This window comes from Neophocaena asiaeorientalis, unplaced genomic scaffold, assembly GCF_003031525.2.
Source record: "Neophocaena asiaeorientalis asiaeorientalis breed wild unplaced genomic scaffold, Neophocaena_asiaeorientalis_V1.1 scaffold280, whole genome shotgun sequence".
In the NCBI taxonomy this organism is placed as follows: Eukaryota; Metazoa; Chordata; class Mammalia; order Artiodactyla; family Phocoenidae; genus Neophocaena; species Neophocaena asiaeorientalis.
The window spans coordinates 4,194,166-4,216,935 of NW_020185321.1; the positions used below are offsets into that span (position 1 = coordinate 4,194,166).

The 22,770-nt window shown below is 41.2% G+C and overlaps 1 protein-coding gene across 4 annotated transcripts in view; it reads left to right on the forward strand.

Moving 5' to 3' along the window:
* GARRE1 (granule associated Rac and RHOG effector 1) overlaps positions 1–22,770 on the forward strand; it is an 81,445-nt gene that overhangs the window by 995 nt on the left and 57,680 nt on the right. For 2 of the 4 annotated variants that reach the window (XM_024734016.1, XM_024734019.1), the window contains exon 2: positions 17,319–17,372. The exons of the other annotated variants lie outside the window; for them this stretch is intronic. The gene's annotated coding sequence lies outside the window, so the exon portion shown is untranslated. The remainder of the gene's footprint in view (positions 1–17,318; positions 17,373–22,770) is intronic. 4 annotated transcript variants of the gene reach the window in all.

Consider the following 22,770-nt stretch of genomic DNA (forward strand, 5'->3'; position numbering starts at 1 on the left):
GCTCGCGGGGCGCCGCTCCGCTTGGGGCCGCAGGGCTCAGGGCCGTCGGCTCCCGCCCCTTGCCCGTCCGCTGTGGAGGACGCCGGGCTCTGGGAGCGCTGGCTGGCTGACCGGACGGAAGCCTGGAGGGGCCTCCTGGCTCGTGCCTGAGACCGGGGGCGCGGCGGGGACCCCGCGGACGCGGGGCAGGAAGGGAGGGGGGCGCTCCTTGGGCCGCCGGAGCCGGGGAGGTCGGGCTGGCGCCGGGACCCGCTCCCGGAAACCCACCGAGCAGTTAGCGGAGGGACGGCGGCCTGTGGGTCCCGGGGTCTACCGGGACTGCCTAGGGACGCGGCCCTCACGCCGCCCCGCGGCTGCCGGTCGGCTGCGCGCACCTTTCCCGCCGGGCCGGGCCCCGAGGAACACGATTTTCCGGCCCCGCTGAGCCCCCTGGCGCAGTCGGGCCAGGGGAGGTTCCGCGGGGACCGCCGGAGGGCCGGGGCTGAGGATGAAGGACCCACGGCTGAGGGGCGAGCGTAGGGTCAGGGGTGTGTCTTCCTGCTCCGCGCGGTGCGAGGAAAGAAGCATGCCTGGTTGGCATGATAAGAATTTTGTTTATTCTCCTCACAAATTTTGCCAGATAAATACTCAGCTTGGAGGGGGGGGGTTAATTTGAAAATAGCTTGTTTCCGCTCCTCGCCCCCATTATAAAAGCAACTCATTCTCCTTTCTTCACATTCAAGACAGCACAAAAAGTGTTGTGACAATACTTTTTAAAGTGACAGTCATCCACCAACCTACCGCTCAGTGACAGCCATTGCTAACATTTTGGTGATATCAATAAATACAGATATTATCACTTCTATGGACTTCATAATGTATATCATATATACATAATATATACATATATACATATATCATATATACATAATATATACATATATCATAAGTTAACCAAGCCAACATATACCAAGTTAACATGTAGATTGTTTCTAATTCGTCACAAGATAGACAGTTCTGCCAAAAGGATTTGTCTGATTGTTGTTTTGGGTTAAATTTACAAATGAGGTCAAAGGTAACATTCATTTAAAAAATATAGTATTATTTTTCCTTTGTTGACACTTCAAAAATTATTCTCCATCCCAATATTCATAACATCCATCCATATTTGTTTCTCATTTCATGGTTTTATTTTTACTTTTAGCTGTTTTAAATTTACTTAAAATTTGGTTTTGGTTGAAAATATGTATTTTCCAAATAGGTTAATTTTCCCAACTTTACTGAAAAAACTATAATTGCTGTTTTATCATATTTTAGACCTAAAGTTCTAAGTTTGTGTTTGTAAAGGACTACTTACAGATTTGATATTTAGATTTTGTGTATACTGTTTTATAATTCCATTCACAATATCTTTTTTTTAAATTATTTTCCTTTGCAAGTCCAGGATGTATTTCATGTTTGAGACTTTTTTCTTTTGAAGTAAAAAAAAAGTTTAGTTATTGCTGTTTCACTTGCTATCTTGCTGACAAGATAACAAACTCCATATGAAGAGTTCAGGTTTGTTGTGGCAACTTTTCAGTCTGGCATTTGAGATTCTAATCTTCCTCTATTTTTGCACACGAATACGTAGGTTAGCATTGGAGACCAAGATAGAAGAGTTCTCAGATTCCCTTGGCAAGCCTAGATTTTTCAATCTAAAATTATCTCTGGATTTTTGGAAGACAACATGTTTTAAGCATCCTCTTTAAAAATTTTTAAACAAGTTGCACATGATTCTGCTGAAAATTTTACTAAGTGTTTATTCTGTTGAAAACCCGAAGCCTAATACACCAGCAGCTTTTTGTCAAGCGGGTCTAACAAGTCTATAGGAAAATGTTTCTGAGAGCTAGTGGACTGGGGCATCACATGAGTTGAGTGTCCACTCTCTCCTTTTCCCTCCTGTGACTTTCTGCTTAGTGGAAAATGATGACCTTCCAAGGTGGAGAGAGAATGTTGGTTTGAATAAGGAATTGCTTTTTTGGAGTTACAGAAAAAGCAGGATGCCATTTTCTCTTAGTTCTAAGTTCACCAAGAACCTGAATGTTTCAGGGGTTGTGCTTCAGATGTCTTTATCCATAATGGAACTGTCCTCCTGAGGGTCCTCTGATTGATAGATGCAGTGGCTGCTGCTTTCTCATTTCCCTTGACCTTGACCATAAGTATTTGGCATGGTGAGCCACACTTTCTTGCTGTTGTGCATCTCCTCTTGGTTGGCCTTCTTGAGACTTAAGCTATTGTGATCATTAGCTTAACTTTGTGACTGTGCTTTTTCACTTGTCTTTGCTGCTTCTCTTCTTCCCACATCTGCCTGGAAGCATTTTCTAAGGCCCAGCTTAATATCTCTACCTCTTTCCCCCAATGCATGCTCCTTCCCACTTGTCCAGCATGTGACTTCTAGGTAGAGACCCATTTCACCCCCTCATCCTCTTTCCAGTCGGTGACCCCAGCTCAGACTTTGATGCAAGTGATTTCTTTCTTCCTTCTTGATTTGGGTTCTATTGCCATTTGCTTTCTATTCCTACAATTTGATTTAAACTTGTACCTTTGCTCTGAGGGACTTCAGACATAATTTGATCCCACCCTGGATTAGAAAAATGAGACCCAATGAATTTAGTCATGAATTTAGTTATCTCACATTTATGCAGTATTTACCGTATAGGCCAGTTACTGTACTGGAGGATTGGAATACAGAGCTGGAAGGCACAGCCTAGGAAAGAAAACCAAATAAGCAGTTGCCATCAAGTATCATAAGTGCCTAGAAGCAGGAGACAGGTTTTAGAGATCTTGCCTGTCTTGTTCACTGCTGCTATCTCCAGGGCCTAGAACACAGTGTTTGGGGAACAATTAAGTATTTGTTGAATGAATCAATGATCATCTGAGAATGAAATCAGAATAAATGTCAAATCAGCTATCTGTAGAAAAGATACAAGCCAAGAGACATTTTGTAAATGTAGTTTTGAGAATTTCAGGGAAAACTTTTAAGTTCAACCAAAATGACCCAGCTATAACCCTAGGAAGGCATGATTGGAATGTGTTTGTGGCCAGATGCTTAATTTTATATCCTCAGAAGAAAGATTTTGATTCTAGAAGGAGAGGGTTGGGATGATGTCTATGGAAATTGGGGTGGTGGGTCCAAGAGAAGAATTGGGTGATGTGTCTGTAGTACCTTCTGGGGACCTCGGCCAGAGGAGCTCTGTGCAGTCCTCCACTGGGCCTTTGCTCTTCCAGACAGATGGGTGCATCTCTGTTGATGCCTCTAGTGGAGAGAATCTTTCCTTTGCTTTGCTTCCATGATCCTAATGCCCTTTGATTAGAACATGGCTTCACATGGAGATTTCCTGTTGAGAGTGGTCTGCATCCAGACTCCTGGGTCAGATCCTGGACTTGAGTTGCTGGCTAACCTCTCTGGTTCCCCATCCGAGGAATGGGGATAATAGTAGCATCTTCCTCTTTGCTGCCTGGCCCCCGGTAAGAGCTCAATAGGTGTTAGCTCTCATCATTATTTATCAACTTTGTGACTGGCCTTCTGGTTAATACATCATTCACCTTTTGAGCTTAGGTAGCCTGAATCAGTCCCCCTGAACCGACTTGCTCCTGGGTGCTCTGGGAACCAGAGCTGAGAACCAGAAGGTGGGAAGTCATGACAGATAGGCTCTTCCCAAACTGCTTGTTCAGAGAACCCAGCTGCAGTTGTTAGGGAAGACTGTCAGGTGAAGGCTGTGCTTGAGCTGAGTACTGTGGGAAATAGTGAGTCCAGCACCACAGGAAGGGGAGAGGACCTTTAGGCAGGACCACGATGGCTGTAAAGGTATAGAGCTGAGCAAGTTTGAGGTATGTGAGTTGCAGGAGATTTAGGCTGAAGGGTGGATAGATATGAATAGGGGAGTAGAGGGAAATGAGATTGGAAAGTGGAGCCAGCTTTTGAAGATATAATTAATAACAGTCTCTAACTTATTGGGCATAACAGTGTGTCAGGTGCTATGTTCATCCCTTGGACTCACTGTGCTAGCCAGGTTTGGTGTGAAGTGCTTTGTGTATAATACCTTGTTTGGTCCTCATAACAACCCTCTGATGTAGCTATTTACTATTATAAGAGAAATGACATGTTGGATGTCTCCTCGATTCAGCCTGCACATTGCTACAGGGCTAACCCTTGACATCTGCTGTACGTTTAAAAGCCTTTTGTGACTTCTGTTTCCTGGTGAAGTCCAAGCCCACCAAGATTCTCTGACTTCATGAAATCATCTTTAAAGTGTGAAAATATGTGTCTTACAACTGAATAAAAGCAGCCTAGGCGCAGATATGCATCAAACTCAGAGAAATATTTCAATGAAAAAGGCAAGATGCAAGACAATGTGTATATGTGCCCATTTGTGTAAAAAAAAAAGAGAGGGGGGATACACATGAAGTAGGTTTCTAAGTGCAGAAAAACAATTCTCGAATCATAGAAAAGAAAGAGTGATTGCCTTTGGGATTAGGCCCCAGAAATCTAGGCGGTTAGACTGACCTGGCTTTTTCTTGCATACTCTTTTGTACAATACGAATTTTTTCCACTGTGTATGTGTATTTTCAATGAAAAAGTAATAGGAATTAAAATCTAAATGTCTGCTATATACATAGCAGTCACTTAGAGAGGGAATGTAGCATAGAGTTTAAGGGCAAGGACTATATCCAGACTGCTTGGGCTCAAGTCCTGCCTCTACCACTTAACTAGTCACTAACCTCTAAACCATATAGCCTCTCTTTACCTCAATTTACCCTGTCTGAAAATGGGTGAAGTAATAGTACCTACCTCCTGGGGTTATAGTGAGACTTAAAGGAGTTAATATTTGTGAAGTCCTTAGAACAGTTCCTGACAGGTGTGGGTTTTTGGTGGTGGTGGTAGTGTTATGACCCTGTGTTTTACACCAAAGTGAATGTGAAGATGTGTCCAGTCTCTCTCTCTGTGTGCTTACAATTCATCTGGAAAGGGAAGACACCCAGAGCTAATGATGAGTAATGGCAGTGGAGGCTGCAGGAGCTCAGGAAAGGCTCCATAGGAACTAAAGGAGCCTAAGATCGTGTCATCGAAACAGTGGATCTTAAATATGGGTAACTTCTAGGAAAAGTGAAAGGAGAGAAAAGGATGCAAAGAGGCTTGTTCCAGGTGTGATGTGTGTCCCAGATGGACTGAGGCAGAGAAATGAGACGGGAAAGCGCCTTGAGGGAGCCTGAAAGTGGGATATGTCGTGCCATGGCAGGTCATCGTTAGCTGGCAGAGTTTTTCTTAGCATATATAAAATGATGGGATTTATAGCGATGAGAGTTTAGGCTTGATGAAATGTGCTAGCTCTACCTTGAACTTTCAAGTGATTGTGAGATGTTCCTTGTAATTCTTTTTTCTTTTTTTGTGTGTGTGTGTGTGTGTGTTTTTTTTTTTTTTTTTGGGTGGGTGGGTGTGTTTTTTTTTTTTTTTTTTTGTGGTACGCAGGCCTCTCACTGTTGTGGCCTCTCCTATTACAGAGCATAGGCTCCGGACGCGCAGGCTCAGTGGCCATGGCTCACGGGCCCAGCCACTCCACGGCATGTGGGATCTTCCCGGACCATGGCACGAACGCGTGTCCCCTGCATCGGCAGGCAGACTCTCAACCACTGCGCCACCAGGGAAGCCCCCTGTGTAATTTTTTTAATGAACCCCTTCATACAGGACATGTGGGTTACTTACAGGTTGGTGCTTATAGTCAGTGCTGCCAGTGGGCATCCTGGATGCAGGCCTCTACATTTACTGAATCTGTTTCTAGGGTTCATTCCTAGATGGTATTGCTTTTTTTTTTTTTTAAGCCATTTTGACTATATTCCTTGTGTCTAGGCCACTGTCAGATATGTGCTTTTCCAAACTGGTAGTTGCAAAGAATCATAATGTGAAAGTTTTTGAGTGTGGAATTAGAGCTAGATATTACCTGAAAAAAAAATCAAATTTTCTTATTGAAAATGATTTTGGGATTAGGTGCTAGTGAGATGGTCGTGTGACTGGGGAACCTGGGAATACCTGAGCCTTCCCCTACCCCACTCCCAGGTCCCAGAGGGGGATGTATGTGCCTGAGAACAGGTAAAGGAAGGCTGGCTTGGCTCCCAGACTTGAGTGCTGTAGGCTGGTAACCTAGGCAGGGAGAGGTGAAAGTGGTTCCTCTCACCAGCTCACAAGGACCTATCTTGTCTGTGGGTCTCCAGGTAGGAAAGGATGTACCGTGCCTGTCCTTGTCCTTAAGTCACTTTGTAATGTGCTTTGTAAAGCAAGGTGATTCATTCCTTAGCACTGTCCGTGTTCTTTTTCTAGTTTGGGGCTGCAAGAGGGAGTGGTAGGCAGGGAAATAGGAGGAGCCATGACCTCCTTCCCGTCTTGAGAACACAGGGCAGCACTCCTTTTAGTTTGTTGCCAGGACTTTGGGAGTTGGGGCCAGGGCTGCAAGAAGGTAAGAAATATTTTTGAAAGTTGTTGTAACTGTGTGGTATTTGGGGTGGGGGTGGGGAGAGGGAGTTAGTATTTTTACTGCTAGTAGGCCAGAATGAAGAATTTTTAAAAAAGATAAAATGCCGCCTTCTGACTGTTTCCTGGCCTGTTTCAGAGCAGTAGTTCCATTTATTGAGTGCTATCCTTTATGGATTTAATCCTCACTACAGTACTGAAGAAACTGAGGCACAAGAGTTCAGGTAACTTGCCTGAGGTCATAGAGTGATTAAGTGCTGTTCATTCAACTGATGGTTACTGAGAGCAGGATTTCACATCTAGGGTCAATCTGTCTCCCAAACCCATACCCATAACTACTGCATAACCTCTCAGCATTGAGAGATTTCATCTTACCCACAAGGTAGGAACATGAGCCACTGCAGGCCTGCTCTCTAGGGCTGTCTTCCCTGCCTCAGGAAGCGGTGGGAGGTGGGGGTGAGATGGGCAGGAGGCTCCTTGAATGTCCTCATTGCTAAATATTTGACCTGCTGAAATGTGTGTGGAGAAGAATGAGCTCCCTAGCTGTAACTCGGATTTGCTGTTCTTTTTGAGAGATGGAAAGGCTTGCTGGGTGTGCAAAATTGGAGTCAGTGTTCCCAGCCTGGAGGAAGGAGCTTCTATAATATCCATTGATGAAATTTTTCATGGGTACCTTAAATTTTCAGAAATGGTCCTGAATCTGAAGTGTATTTATCTAAAGTTTATATAGTTCCTCTCTGTAGTAAGAGAAATAATTTCCATATTATGGTTTGATTTACCTGTTTGTATATAAGCTTCTTGATAAATACTTGTTTTTCCCCATTTGAGGTTAGTTTTGGATAGGTTCCACAGTGCAAGTTGTTAAGAATGAGTAACACTATACAACTTTGAGTTCTTAAATAACTTTCTAATGGATACATTAGTTTTCACTAGTTCAACATGCTTTTTTTTACAAGTTTGGAAACTTTTTGGATAATTGAGCTAAAACTAGGCTTAAACAGAGCTGAGTAGATCAAGGCCTTATCATGCTGTAATAAACTGCAAAAACAAAAAAATAAATAAAAAATAAACTGCAGGTTTTTAATAGGTGTAGATTAAAAAAATTTTTTTTAACAAATTGGATTTGAAAAATTAATCAATGTTTTGTGATTTTTACTTTAAAGTAATGATTTACTTTAAGTTATTCTAACTCCTTGATTTATACTCGAATTTCCTTCAGCAGCACAGTTTATCACAAACATTTTCGTAGTGCTTGGGTGCATTTTGATATGCAAATTTTTTTGTTATCATTGTTATTACTTTTGGCTGTGCCACTCGCGTGTGGGGTCTTAGTTCCCTGATCAGAGATCCAACCCACGTCCCCTGCATTGGAAGCAAGGAGTCTTAACCACTGGACCACCAGGGAAGGCCCTGATATGCAAATTTTTATTGGTCTGAGACCATTTCAATTTACAGATGAAAACTTTGTTTCACCTGAGTAAACTTTTTCAGATGTTTAGGAGCCAACTGTGTTCACCTTTTGGTGGTGTATGGTAGTTGCTTGTAGATTAACCTTTTCTTGGCAAGGCTCTGACCACCACCACCCCACTTTTTCCTTTTCTTTTGAAGATTTCTGTTTAACAAATATTTTTTTGGCTTAGAGTGTTTCTCAAATAAAATTCAAAAGTTCTTATATTTAATTTGTTGTTATTTTTTGTTTTGTTTTTGTTTGTTTTTTTTTTTTTTTTTTTTTTTTTTTTTTTTTTTTTTGGCTACACTGCTCAGCTTGCAGGATCTTAGTTCCCTGACCAGGAATCGAACTGGCACCCTTGGCAATGAAAGCGCAGAGTCCTAACCACTGGACTGCCAGGGAATTCCCTGGCCTATTTTGTTTTTAACCTGTGTTATTTTGAAACTAAATTTCAACTCTGTTGACTTTGTGGTTAGAAAATTTATTTCTTCTGCTTAACTGAACTTATCAGTTATTTGTAGATTACCAGATATAAAAGCTCTTCAGATCTGGTGATGACAACTTGCTTTGTTTTTATAGAGGAGTGTCATATTTTGTGATGATAAATTGTTTTAGAGCAAGTGTCAGTACAAGGGGCAGTCAGGTGTCACCACGTGGGAGCACTTGGTTCCTCCATTAGACCAGAAGCTCCTTGACGTCAGCACTGTTAATCTCTGCATCCTGGGTGCCTGGAGCATTCAGGCACGACTTACAGGGTTGAGCCATGCCTGTGGGCACAGGTGTAGAAGCATCTTTATTTTAACTATGATAGATTCCAGCTATGATTAGAATTTTTTAGAATTCTATGAATAGAATTTTTATTTAGTAGGGTTTTTTCTATCTACTTGAGTTTTCATACCTCAGTATAGGAAAGCATGGGCTTCACATTTTGTCAACCAGTCAGTTATTTAGTAATTTTCCTTTTGTTTTGTTTTAATAGCAGTTTTAGTAGCCACTTCTTGACTAGGAAAAATGTAGTTTAATCTTGACTTCCTTAAAACTTTTTCATTGACATTTTTTTACTCTGATAGAACTTTAATGTTTCAGGAATTGTTGCATGATTCTTTAAATTAAAATGCGTTAGTGTTCCTTGAAAACTTTCTATATAAACTAGTGTCCAGTTTTGAACATAGTTTTCTTTGGGAGCAGTCTCCTGGGCACAGAAGTAGTCTGGGCTCGGTGGACCCAGAAGTGTCACTTCCTTTCCTCTGGCCTTGGCTCTCCATGCCTCCCTTTCCGTTTTGATGTTTTAATGATACCCTCCCTGCTCAGTGATTTGTGTTCAGGAAGCTAGGCAGTGATTACTTTTGTTTCTGCTTTGTGAATTTCTCCCCCCACTTCCTATTTTTACTGAGCAACTACAGGAAGTGAGGCGGCTCCTGGCTGGCTGCTGCTAAGCTCTGATGTTAGGCGGCAGAGGACAAGGCCTTAGGGCCTAAGCCCTTCAAAGCATTTTACACCTTTGTCTTTGCACTGCCTCCTTCTTCAGGAATCGTAGGAACACGCTCTTATGATTGGGTGATTGTGTTGAGATGACCACATGTCCTTGTCAGCCTGGGGTTGGGGGGAATTGGGTGCCGCTCAGCTGGAGGGCAGAGCTTTTGTGAGGTAGATGAGAGGTTGTTCCAGCAGTAACAATAGAACATAGTGGCGCTGTGGAGAAGTAGCTGTTGTGGGTGGACAGTGTGGCAGGAACAAAAGGTGGGTTGAAGAGACCTGTTGCGAGTAAGGCTGGAGAGGTGATTCTGGATTTGGGCGGGCCTGGACTGGCAGGCTTGGCGTGTGAAGTGAGCAGCCCATCTGCTCTCTGAGGTCTTTGACGAGGCCTCGGCCTCTATGGTGCTCTCCTTCCTCCCAACTCACGGCATTTGTTTTTTCAACCAGGTATTTAGCATTTACCTGCCTCTTTTCCAGTGATACCTCAAATGGACCTGTTGTAGCTTAACTTACAGGGAAAGTTTGTATCATCTTCCCAGAAAGAAGTCACTTTTTTATGTATTAGGTACTTGAATATAGAAGGAACTTGTTTAGCAGAGTTGCTCGGTAGCATTACTATCGGCATTTTGGGTGGATAATTGTCTTTAGGTGGACAGGGGGGTTGTCCTGTGCATTGCAGGATATTTAGCAGCATTCCTGGCCTTACCCACTAGCACTCTCCCAGTTGTGACAACCAAAAAATGTTTCCAGACATTGCTAAATGTCCCCTGGGCAGATGTGTGTGTGTGTGTGTGTGTGTGTGTGTGTGTGTGTGTGTGTGTAATCATCTTCACTTGTTGAGAGCCACTGTGTTAAAAGATTGAATGCTGACTTACTAATTTTGTGAAATGGAATAAAATAGAATGGTTTCTTGGGATTGGAGCTATTTATTAGTTTCTATTCCAGTATCTGACATTCTCATACATTTTTAGCATGCTACTTAGATTTTGCTATTGTCTATCTGTTATGCTTTCATTGAAAGATCTGGGACCTGAGCATCTGGAAGCTTGGCTTTTGGTCCTCATAGAAGATATTCTCTCTTGGCCTTACATGCTTGCTCCTGAAGGCTAGTTCTTTGGAAGCTGAACAGTGCTGGCATAAAGGAGAGAGCAAGAGGCATTTAGGATGTAACAGTAACAATAGCCAACATTTATGCAGCAGTTGCAATAGCCCAGGTGAGACCAGGTGAACAGGATTGAACCATGAATTGTGGTGAACAGGATTAGCAGGACTGAATGTAAGGGATTGTAAGGAAAGGGAACAGGATAGGGACCATCTGGGATAATACCTTACGTTTAGGTGCAGGGTTGGTAGTGCCTTTAACCAAGGCAGTAAATGCAGGAGGAAGACCGGGGAATGGAAGGATGACTAACATTTGAAGTCCCAGGAGAGAGGGGTCTTGACTGGAGAGGTGAATATGGCTGTGATCTCCTAAAGAGAGACCACTTTCCTTTCTTTTCATTGCTTCAGCTCAACTTCCTGCCAATTCCTGCCAAGAATCCTACAGCTTGAAACCATCTCCTAAGGGTAATAAACAGAATGTCCTGGTCTAGATCATTGACGGAGGTGGAATAATGCAGTGATGGAGACCTCCGCTGCTAGTGGCAGACTCCCAGGCCCCAAACCCAGCTCTGTTGGGGACTGCTACCTTACCCATGTGGCAGGAACTTGAAGAACTCACTCAAGCTCTTTAACTGCCTCACAGGATCCTTGTGAGCATTAAATTAGGTAACAGATGCAAGGTGCATAGCACAGTGCCTGGCACTCAGTACCCGCTCAGTTAATGTCAGTTGTTTTTATTTTACAGTTCTAGTGAGCATTAAATGAGATTATGTATCCAAAGCTCCAGGTATAATGCTTGACACATTGTAGTCACTTCATGAATGGTAGTTTTGTTGAGGAGTACTTGAGTGAACATGTCATGTCATCAGCTTTTTTTTTTTTTTTCAAAGCAGAACCTTTTATCTAGCACTTAGCTACTGCCGCTGTGGATAGCAAGACTGACCGTGTGAATGCTGTATAGAAATAACCATTAAATAAATACTGAGGATGAACTGATCATTCAACAGACATCTGTGCTTGGCACTCTCTGATATCTTGAATGAGCTCGGTGATCTTGGTGGTTGGAGGTGGCTTAGAAGCACAGGGGAAACTGGCAGTTGTGATGCAGTACGTTACAATACAACAAAGACAGTGCTAAGATAGGGCTAAAGACAGGCTGTTATGGTTGCACACAGAGGCGCTTCTACCTCAGTCTTTGTCAAGGTGGCTTCCCAGAGGAGCTGATATATCTCAGTTAGACATCCAGGAGGAGTGAGAGTAAGCCAGGAGAGCTTTCCATGCAGAGGGAGCTGAATGTGTAGATGGTGAGAAGAAAGATGGCACAAGCAAGAACTAGGCAGAAATGGGGTGAGGGAGGTGGGGGGAAGTTGGGAGAAAGTTGGGAAGGTAATGGAGAGCCATAATCGATTTTAAGCAGGAGAGTGGCGTGATTAATCACACAGCAACCAGAGAGGAGCAGTCCAGGCATTTAGAAGATAACTCAGGAGGCTCCTCTGTAATTCAGACAGGAGGTAAAGAAGGTTTGAACTTCGGATTGCCAGTGAAAATAGAAGGAAAAAGACTTGCAAGATGTTAAGGAGGCAGAAAGGATATGACTGAATGATTAACTGGATATAAAGAAGAGTAAGGAGTAGAGGATAACTCCAGGTGTCTGGCTTGTTCAGGTAGGTTAATGGTGATGCCATTCACCAAGACAGGGAAGGAATATGGAAAGACTGGGGAGAGTTGGTTTTGGACATTTGATTTGGGGACCTGTCCATTAGGTAGTTGAATATTTGGGATCTGGAGTACAAGAGAAAGATCTGGGCTAGAGAGATGGATTTGGGGATCATCCCAGTGAGAATATGTTGATCTTAGAAACAGGGCACAGCATAGAGCTCTGAGGAACCACAGCACTTCAGGTCTGTCAGATGGGGAGTGGCTCAAAGAGGCAACTAAGAATGGCCAGAGGGACAGGAAGAAAGGAAGGAGAACTAGCATCTTTTCATATCACTCTTTTTAATGTGGTAACACAAGGGGAGCCAAAAAAGTAGAGCCCTAATGAGAGAGAGAACTAAGAACTGAATCAGACATTTTCTCTTGTCTGGATAGATACTTTAAACTCGTGAATGTTGAGAATAAAAATCTTCAAAGCATTTTTTTGGAGTGCATTTCTAAATATGGCTTGTGTCATTCTGAACTGACCGAAAAAGCACCATGGAAGTGGTTGGGCTTTGAACTTCATGGGCAATAACTTTACTAACCTCCCTAATTTCCTGTAGTGTCTCCAGATTATTAAGGGTGGGTATTTAGATTTACATTGTTGTTGTCTAGAGAGGACAGAGAATTTTCTGTATTTTTTTCCTCTGAAGAAGGAGTTGTTTATGGAGTGGTTCACCTTTATTTTTTAAATAACAGCTTTATTAAAATGTAAGTCACACACCATACAGTTCACCCATTTAAAGTGTATAATTCAGTGATTTTTAATGTATTCGTAGAGTTACGTAACTACCACCAGAATTTCAGAACATTTCATCACTCCAAAAAGAAACCCTGTACCCATTAGCAGTCATTCCTCATTCTTCCCATTTGCCCCAGCCATAGGCAACCATTAATTTTTCTGTTTCAGTGGATTTGCCTATTCTGGACATTGCATGTTAATGGGATCATACAATACGTGAACTTTGTGTCTGGCTTCTTTTTTTTTTTTTTTTTTTTGGAGCTCAGCGGCCATGGCTCACGGGCCTAGCCGCTCCGTGGCACGTGGGATGTTCCCGGACCGGGGCACGAACCCGTGTCCCCTGCATCGGCAGGCAGACTCTCAGCCACTGCGCCACCAGGGAAGCCCTCCACTTTTTTACTATTATGAATAGTATTGCTCTGGACTTTCATGTACAGGTTTTTTTGTAGACATGTCTTTTATTTTTCTTGGATATATACATAATTGTGGAATCGTTTGGTCATATGGTAATTGTACATTTAACCTTTTTAAAAATTTATTTTATTTTTTTATTTTTGACTGCGTTGGGTCTTTGTTGCGCGCGGGCTTTCTCTAGTTGTGGAGAGTGGTAGCTACTCTTGCTGTGGAGCATGGGCTCTAGGCGTGCGGGCTTCAGTAGTTGTGGCTCGCGGGCTCTAGAGCGCATGCTCAGTAGTTGTGGTGCAGGGGCTTAGTTGCTCTGCGGCATGTGGGATCTTCCCCGACCAGGGCTCGAACCCGTGTCCCCTGCGTGGGCAGGCACATTTTTAACCACTGTGCCACCAGGGAAGTCCTACATTTAACCTTTTGAGGTACTGCCAGACTGTTTTCCAAAGTATTTGCACCCTTTTACATTCCCACGGATTCTAATTTCTCCACATTCTTGCCAACACTTGTTATTGTCTGTCTTTTTTTTTTTTTTTTTTTTTTTTTACCCAGCAGCTATGCGGCATGTGGGATCTTCCCGGACCGGGGCACGAACCCACGTCCCCTGCATCGGCAGGCGGACTCCCAACCACTGTGCCACCAGGGAAGCCCTATTGTCTGTCTTTTTATTATAGTCATCCTAGTAGTTGTGAAGTGGTATCTCATGGCTTTGATTTGCATTTCCCTGATAGCTAATGATGTTGAGCGTCTTTTCATGTGCTTATTGGCCATTGTATATCTTCTTCAAAGGGTTCAACTATATTTGATCATCAGTTTGGGCAAGGTAGATTAACTTGTAAAACTTGACACTGTGAAAGAACAGATGAACATATTTGACTAGAGAAATGAGAGAAAAACGTGTGTGTGTGTGTGTGTGTGTGCGCGTGTGTGTGTGTGTGTGTATGTGTATGTGGATCATAAGATGCTGTAAACAGAAGGTAAAAGATAAAGGACAGGCTCCGCAGAAAAATAACCAGACTCTTCCCCCATATCAGGCCTGTGCTTAAGAGACAGGGTGCTTGATGATCCTGTTGTTTAGCTGTGACTTTGGAAGTAGAGACCATGGTCTCCACCTTCTTCCCCACAGCACCTGTCTTAAGGCCACAGATATTGCAACTACTGCCAGGTTTCTGCAGATCTCTGGCCTGACAAGTAGAGAGGTCACTTGCCACATGGATAAATATAGTTTCATCTATATTGAAGCATATATCAGAATTTCCATCCTTTTAAGGCTGGATAATATTCCATTATGTGGTTATACCACATTTTGTTTATCCATTCATCCATTGATGGATATTTAGCTTGTTTCGGCCTTCCTGGTATTATGAATAATGCTGATATGAACATAGGTGTACAAATATCTGTTTGAGTCCCTGCTTTCAGTTCTTTTGTGTATATACCCAGGAGTAGAATTGCTGGATCATATGGTAATTAGCTATATGTTTAATTTTTTGAGGAACTGCCATGCTGTTTTCCATAGTGACCATACCATTTTACATTTCCACCAGCAAGGAACAGGGTTTCAGTTTCTCCACATCCTTGCCAACGTGTTGTTTTTGTGTGTTGGTTTTTTCTTTTTGTAATAGTCATATATGCATATGAAGTGGTATCTCATTGTGGTTTTGCTTTGCATTTCCCTAATGGTTGGTGATGTTGAGCATTCTTTCATGTGTTTGTTGGCCATTAGTCTATTTCTTTGGACAAATGTCTATTCAAGTCCTTTGCCCATTTGATAATTGGATTGTTTGGTTATATATTTTTGAGTTATATGAGTTCTTTATATATTCTGGATATTAATTCCTTTTCAGATATATGGCTTACAGATATTTTCTCCCATTCTTTGGTTGTCTTTTCACTCTATCAGTTGTGTCCTTTGATGTACAGAAGTTTTAATTTTGATGAAGTAAAATTTGTCTGTTTTTTTCTTTTATTGCCTTTGCTTTTGGTATCATATGCAAGAAATCATTGCCAAGTCCAAACTCATTAATTTTTATATACTTAATGAATTTTGCTCCAGAAGAGTTATTCTTTGGATTCTGAAATTCTACCATTATTGGCCATTAATATAAGAACTTATTCTTCAGGTTTACCCTGGGTCCTATGACATGGGCTGGGTAGTATTAGATGGGTTCCCTTATTTCTGGCCTGATAAGAATTCCTGGGCTTACCTTTTTGTTTTTGACCCCATATCTAGAATCAGCCATTTCTATAAGGAATTCTCATCCTATTTGGTGGGAGGAAGTAGTATTAAGGGCATTAATTGCAACTGGGATGTGAATTTAGATCTTTTCAGTAAAGTAAATGTATACTTTTTAGAAAGAAAAAGATAACTCATGATTCAAATTCAATAGAAGGATTACAGGATTTTTATTTCTTTGATTTTATATTTGTGTCTCTTCTCCTTTATTGACAATAACACCAGAGAGGTACAGTCAAGACACTGTTTTAACTTGAAAAATCCTTCTCTGTGTGGTTATGCCACCAATTCGATAAATAGTTTAGGTTCACTTGTCTGTTTTTTATTTTTAGGATTGTTTTATTTTTTATTTACTTTTTTTTTATAATTATATAATATAGTTACATGGTTCTAAAGATAAAACTATATAAAGCCAGTTATACTGAGAGAAGTATGGCTTCCTTCCTTGCCTTTGTTCTTCTCTGTACCTCATAGGTAAACATTTTTATTGGTTTTTGGTTTATTCTTCCATTGCTTATTTTAAAAAATATAAGCAAGTATGGGGTGTGTGTGTGTGTGTATCCCCTACATGCTACTCCACTCCTATTTTATTTATTCCCTTGTTTTTCATCTTGGCAATCATCTTTCTTATTTCCAAGAGTTCTTCCTTGATTTCTGCTTCATTTATGTTTTGCTTGCTTTTGTTTTAAGGTTGCATTATCTTCTCATATCTCTCTGAGGATACCAGTTAGAATTTCTTTAGATACCAGTTTTTCTGGGACCTAAAATATATGTTTCTCCTGGAGTCTGATCTGCTTTTCATCTTAGTTTTCCTTTATGTCCTCTTGGTTTTCTTTCACTATCTGGTGATGCTTATCGATGAAGAACCAGGTTGATTATATAGGTTATTGACAAGAGGTTCCTGTTTTTCCAACAGTCCTCTTGGCTTAATAGGAGTTGGCTGATTCAGTGACCAGGGGTGAGAAGTATGGAGGAGGTCAGGTAGATGAACCTATTTCCCACTCCTGACTGTACCTGCTGACTCAAAGCTGGGCATTTATCCAGCTCCTCCAGGAAAAGGGCTCTGCTTCTCTGCCCGCCTTTGGCTTTACATGTTCTGAGAAGTGTCTAGCTCTGCTCTGGTCTATCTTGTCATACAGTTTCCTCCACTTCCTTTCTGTCTTCTAGAAAGTGGCCAGCATTCAAATAGACTATATCTCTCGGCCATTTTAATTACCGTTATGTTGTGATTCCCTTGTGAATATCTTTTTGTTGTCTTTGGGATTTGAGGAAGGTGGGGAGGTAAGTATATGTGCCTGTTTATTTAGCCTGTCATCTTGAAATGAAGCTACTTTGTGCCATACCATTTCTGACAACAGGAGTGCTTTTCACTCCTTTTTCTCTATTGGCTTAATGACTGAAATGGATTTAAAATTGTTCTCTGTGTTCACAAATAATAACTATCACATTACTGAAACATGTGATGCCACCCACCCTAGAATACGTAGATATCTACTCAGTTTAGGGATTGGATGACTTTACAAGACCTTTCTTGTTTGTCAGTAACTTTTTTCCAGACAAGCAAGATAATAAGGCCTGGTTACTTTCACTTACTGGAATGATAATAATAATAAGATCATCAGACAAGTAGTGCTTAATATGTGCCAGACATTATTCTACATGCTTTGTATGTATAAACTCATTTAACTCAATAACAGTAGTTACTGTTATTATCCCTATTTTACAGACGATGAAACTGAGGCACACAGAGGTTAAAGAACTTGCCCAAGTCACATAGCTGGTAAGTGGCAGAGCCAGGATCTCAACCAGTTAGTTAGCCACCAGGGCCACTTTCTTTTCCACTGCATCTCTAAAGGGAAGCTCTTCAAATTTTCTCAGGATGACCACTTTTTAAAAATTTTATCAGTTATGGGTATAAGAAAACCCTTTTATACTTAACTTTTGTCTAGTTTCAAGCATGTTCTTTGTTATTGTTTGAAATACAAATTCCTGTTGACTTTGATGCAGAAAGGAATGCTTTAAATGATGTAATCAGGTCTGAGTTCAATTTTAATCTATTGAGAATTTTTACAAATTATTGTAATGTTGAAAAGATGTGATATCTACTAAAATGTCCTTTTCTGCCATGTGTTTGAGAATCTTAGGCAGCATTAAAACTTATGAATACCGTACTTAAATCTTACAAGTCTTGGCTACAACTGACTTCTGAGATCTTTCACAATGCTTATTTATTTCCATGTAGCATGAATAGTGGATTCATAAATGGTGAATATTTTCCCAGTGAAAATTCTTTTTAAGAAAATACACAGCAGAAATGTCCTTAAATGGATTGAACATATTTTAGCCCTTCAGGGAGATAAATATGGAGGAAAAGCTTTCAAAAAACAATAAGACAAGTATTGAGAATAATTTTATTAAAAAAAGTAAAAGAGATATATCCATGTGCTTATATACATGTTTGTGTGCATTTTAAACTTTTCATTACAGAACTGTTTGATCATATACAACAGTAGAGCAGATAATGTGATCAATCTCATGTGTACCCATCACCGAGCTTCCATCAGTATTTTGTCAGGGGATATTATGATCACTGCCATGAAGATGACTCCTTAGATGGATGTCACCACCTTCTTTGCGTATTGTTTCTTGGCAAAAGCCTATTTGAAAATGATAGAACTTGAATGGTATTTCAATTCCATATTTCCTTGAATTCAACACTATCTAGTTTTGATTACAGCAAAGGTCAGCACAGGAACACCGGATCCATTAAGAATAAGTAAAAACCAATTTTTGTTTTCTTCAGGGGCTTGTTTGTTCTTTCTGCCTGGAGAAGAACCCCAGGCTTGACTGTTGGACCGGAGTGGTCTTGTTAGAAGCAATTATGATACAAACAGAAGTTTTCATTGAATTTTCCAACCAGCCCCTTGGTTCTAAGAAGTAGAGTCATTTATCACATGGAGGTGGAAGTCCCTTTCTGGATTCTTGATGAATAGGAATATTGGTGAAATACCTGAGTTGCCTTAAGTGGTGTTTATATAGTCAGCAACTTCAGATGTCCATGCTCAGGTGTCGTCATCCTTGTGGCTTTCAGCAGGTTTTTAGCTGACCAGTTTGACTCTCAAATTATAGCGTGCATCTAGAATCACCTGAGGATCTTGTAAAAAATGCATATTCTCTGCTCCTGCCTCCAAAGATTGATTCGTTAGATTTGGATTGTATTCCAGGAATCAGCATTTTAATAGTCATTCCATTAAAGGGATGTTCTGATTCTAATGTCAGGGAAGGAAGTCCTTAAGCTTTGGTTGGCTTCTTTCTTTTCATCCTAGTCTTAACAAGGTTAATGTTAATATGGCATCTCATAAAAAATTGCTTAAAAAATTTCCATTCTTAATAACATGTTCAGTGGGCATTATAACCACGCCCTGTACACTGATATGGCCTATAGACAGACTTATCCTAATACAGGTGCACCTTTGGTGTTTAGCAATTCAATTCTGATGCTCACAGCCTGAGGACCACACCTTGAGGATACAGGTGCACAGGTAATAAGTGATGTGGATACAAAGGGTTCAATATGGGAATTCCCTGGGAGTCCAGTGGTTAGGAATGTGTGCTGCCACTTCAGGGGGCATGGGTTCAGTCCCTGGTCGGGGAACTAAGATCCCACAAGTAACATGGCGCAGCCAAAAAACAAACAAACAAAACACAAATAAACAAAAAATTAAGCTAAAAAATAAAGCAAAAAACCCCCACAGAGGATCCAGTATATATTTCTCTTTGGTGCCCCCTGACTGCGTTAGCTTGAGCCTTTGGCCTCCCCTATTTGGTTATTGCTGGACCAACACTAAGTGCAGGAAGAGAGGCTCAGTTTGGATGAAGTCACCTGCTGCCTCCAGCTCAGTGTAGCGTTCCTCTGTAGGGAAGGGAAACATGGCGAATGTGGATGGCAGGTGGTTCTTCACCTGGGGCTCTAAATCCAAAACTGAATGAAAACTTTGGTGTTTTGGATAGTGTTAAGACTATGGAGTGTTGCTTCCCTGGTGGCGCAGTGGTTAAGAATCCGCCTGCCAATGCAGGGGACACGGGTTCGAGCCCTGGTCCGGGAAGATCCCACATGCCGCGGGGCAACTGGGCCCGTGAGCCACAACTACTGAGCCTGCGCGTCTGGAGCCTGCGCTCCACAACGAGAGGCCGCGACAGTGAGAGGCCCGCGCACCGCGATGAAGAGTGGGCCCTGCTCGCTGCAACTAGCGAAAGCCCTCGCATAGAAACGAAGACCCAACACAGCCAAAAATAAATAAATAAATAAATGTTTAAACTCTCCTACGATAAATTCTCTACCTGACCTTTCATCTTTATAAGCTTGGTACTTCCTCTCTGTTACTCAAACTCTATTTTAAAAAAAAAAAAAAGACTATGGAGTGTTTTGTCATCAGTCTCTCAAAGGACTCTGTGACCTTTCCTTCTCTACCTCCTTCCACTCCCCCACCCTGCATACATAAACACAGCAAAGAACCATGTCCTGGAGCAGCCTATGTGAGCATCACCTGGCCTCTGGAAAGCAACTGTAGGGACTCCACATTGCAAAGCAGCCTCTCCTGGGTGGAATCAGAATTGCTCTCGCCATCTTGTAAAAACTGTACAACCCACAGCTGGGCTGGATGGGCAGCTGTGGCCGACTGTATTGCTTACCCAGTATTCCATGTGTCCCCCTACATTTCCCAGTTTACCTTGTGGTTACATTAGCACAAGTGACTAATTCTGGCCAAAGGGCTGTGATGGGAAGTGATGTGTGTCACTTACAGTGGGAAGCAGTAAAGAGTTGATATGAGTTTGTTGAGCTAAGGTGACTGTGGAAAACAAAAGTTCCAATGATGTCCCTACAAGTTGAAGGGCTGCCTTGAACTTTATGTGAGCAAAAAATAAATCTTAGGTTAGGCCACTCCTTTCAGGATTTATTCCTGTAGTGTAGCTTAATGTGTCAGTCTGGATAGTGCTGAACAGAATATTTATGTACACATTTAGAGTTCTGAGGGTCAAGATACAGGCGCTATGTGGTCTAGTGCAAGACATTTAGTATCCTGAGACTTTTTTTCCCTCATCTGTAAATTGAAGGGCTTAAATTAGATGATCTTTAAGGGCCTTTTCAGTACTCACATTCCCAGATTTGGGATAGCAGCATTTAAATCCAGATTTCTAATTGAAGTATGAAAAGGAAACTAAGTCTGGCATTAAAGGTATCTCTGGAAAACTTATTATTTTTTAAATTAATTATTTTATTTATTTATTTATTTTTGGCTGCGTTGGGTCTGCACTGCTGCGCACGGGCTTTCTCTAGTTGCGGCGAGTGGGGACTACTCTTCGTTGCTATGAGCAGGCTTCTCCTTGCGGTGGCTTCTCTTGTTGTGGAGCATGGGCTCCAGGCGCACGGGCTTCAGTAGTTGTGGCACGCGGATTCAGTAGTTGTGGCTCATGGGCTCTAGAGTGCAGGCTCAGTAGTTGTGGCACACGGACTTAGTTGCTCCACGGCATGTGGGATCTTCCTACACCAGAGCTCAAACCCGTGTCCCCTGCATTGGCAGGCGGATTCTTAACCACTGCACCACCAGGGAAGTCCCGAAAACTTATTTTTTATTATGTACCTTTTGCTATTAAATGAGAAGTTACATAAGGAAAATGGCAATGAAGTTACATAGGGAAAATAACAGCTTTATTGAGATGTAATTCACATACCATATGTGTTTTAGTATATTTAGAGTTGTGCAACAGTCACCATTATCTAACTTCAGAACCTTGTCATTGCCGCAAAAAGAAACCCTGTACCCATTAGCAGTGATTCTCCATTCCACAAATCTACCTTCTGTTTCTGTGGATCTGCCTATTCTGGGTATTACATATCAGTGGGAGCATATAATATGTGGCTTCTTGTGTCTGGCTTCTTTCACACTTAGCACAATGTTTTCAAAGTTCATCCATGTTTTAGCATGTATCAGTACTTCATTCCTTTATATGTACATAATATATATATTTAATGTTCCATTGTATAGCTGTACCACATTTTGTTTATTCATTCATCAGTTGAGAGACATTTGGGTTGTTTCTATTTTTTGACTATTTTGAGTAATGCTGCTGTGAATGTTGATGTATAGATTTTTGTGTGGATTTATATTTTTCATTTCTCTTGAATATATTCATTAGAGTGGAATTGCTGGGTCATGTGCTAACACTATACTTATTTTAAGGAGCTACCAAACTGTTTTCCAAAGTGCTGTACTATTTTAACATCCTACTAGCAATGTATGAGGGTTCCAATTTTTCCACATTCTCACCAATACTTGTTATTGTTTGTCTTTTCAATTGAAGTAATCATCTTTGATGAAGCAGCTATATGCAAGCTAGTCAGTGAAGAGATATTAATATATATTTTACCTTGTTAAGTTTTTCTTTAAGCATTTGTAATATCCATTGGCATTTTTATAAAAAATTTCACCATGAGCTTAGCACTAAAATAAAAAGTTTAATGAATAATAATATAACTCCTCAACTTGTTTAGCTTTTACAAATGTTATTTTTTATTTTTAAAATAATGCATTCTAGAAGGGGAAAAAAAGGAGTGAATGTGATTCACCAAATGTAATTGTTCTCTTAAAGCATAAATTTGTCTTTATAAGTTATATACTTCTAAATTGGCAGATAGATTGTACCTTAAATATATAGGCTTGAGCCTTTAAAAATCACAATGAAATCCTGAAAGGTTGTACATAATAGAATTGCTGAATTGTTACATTAAATATACCATGGGTTCAGTACTTAAAGGAACCTCTGTATCTTGTAAGATGGTCAGTAACCCTCTGGTTATTTGTGTCATAGATTGATGTTTTTGTATATTATATTTTTAAAAAGAGGAGTACCCCATTATGTTGGGAGCACAAGTGTTTCAAGTAGTGTTATATATAGTTGATCCTCACGATTCTCAGATCCTGTATTTGCAGATAAGCTTACTGGCTAAAATTTATTTGCAACACAGAATCAATACTTGTAGAACTCTTGTGGTCAGTTGTAGACATGTGCAGAGTGGCAAAAAATTTGAATTGCACAACAGGCACACCCCCAGCTGAGGATGAACAGGGTGACGCTCTGCCTTCTCATTTCAGCTCTCAGACTATAAACAAGTATTC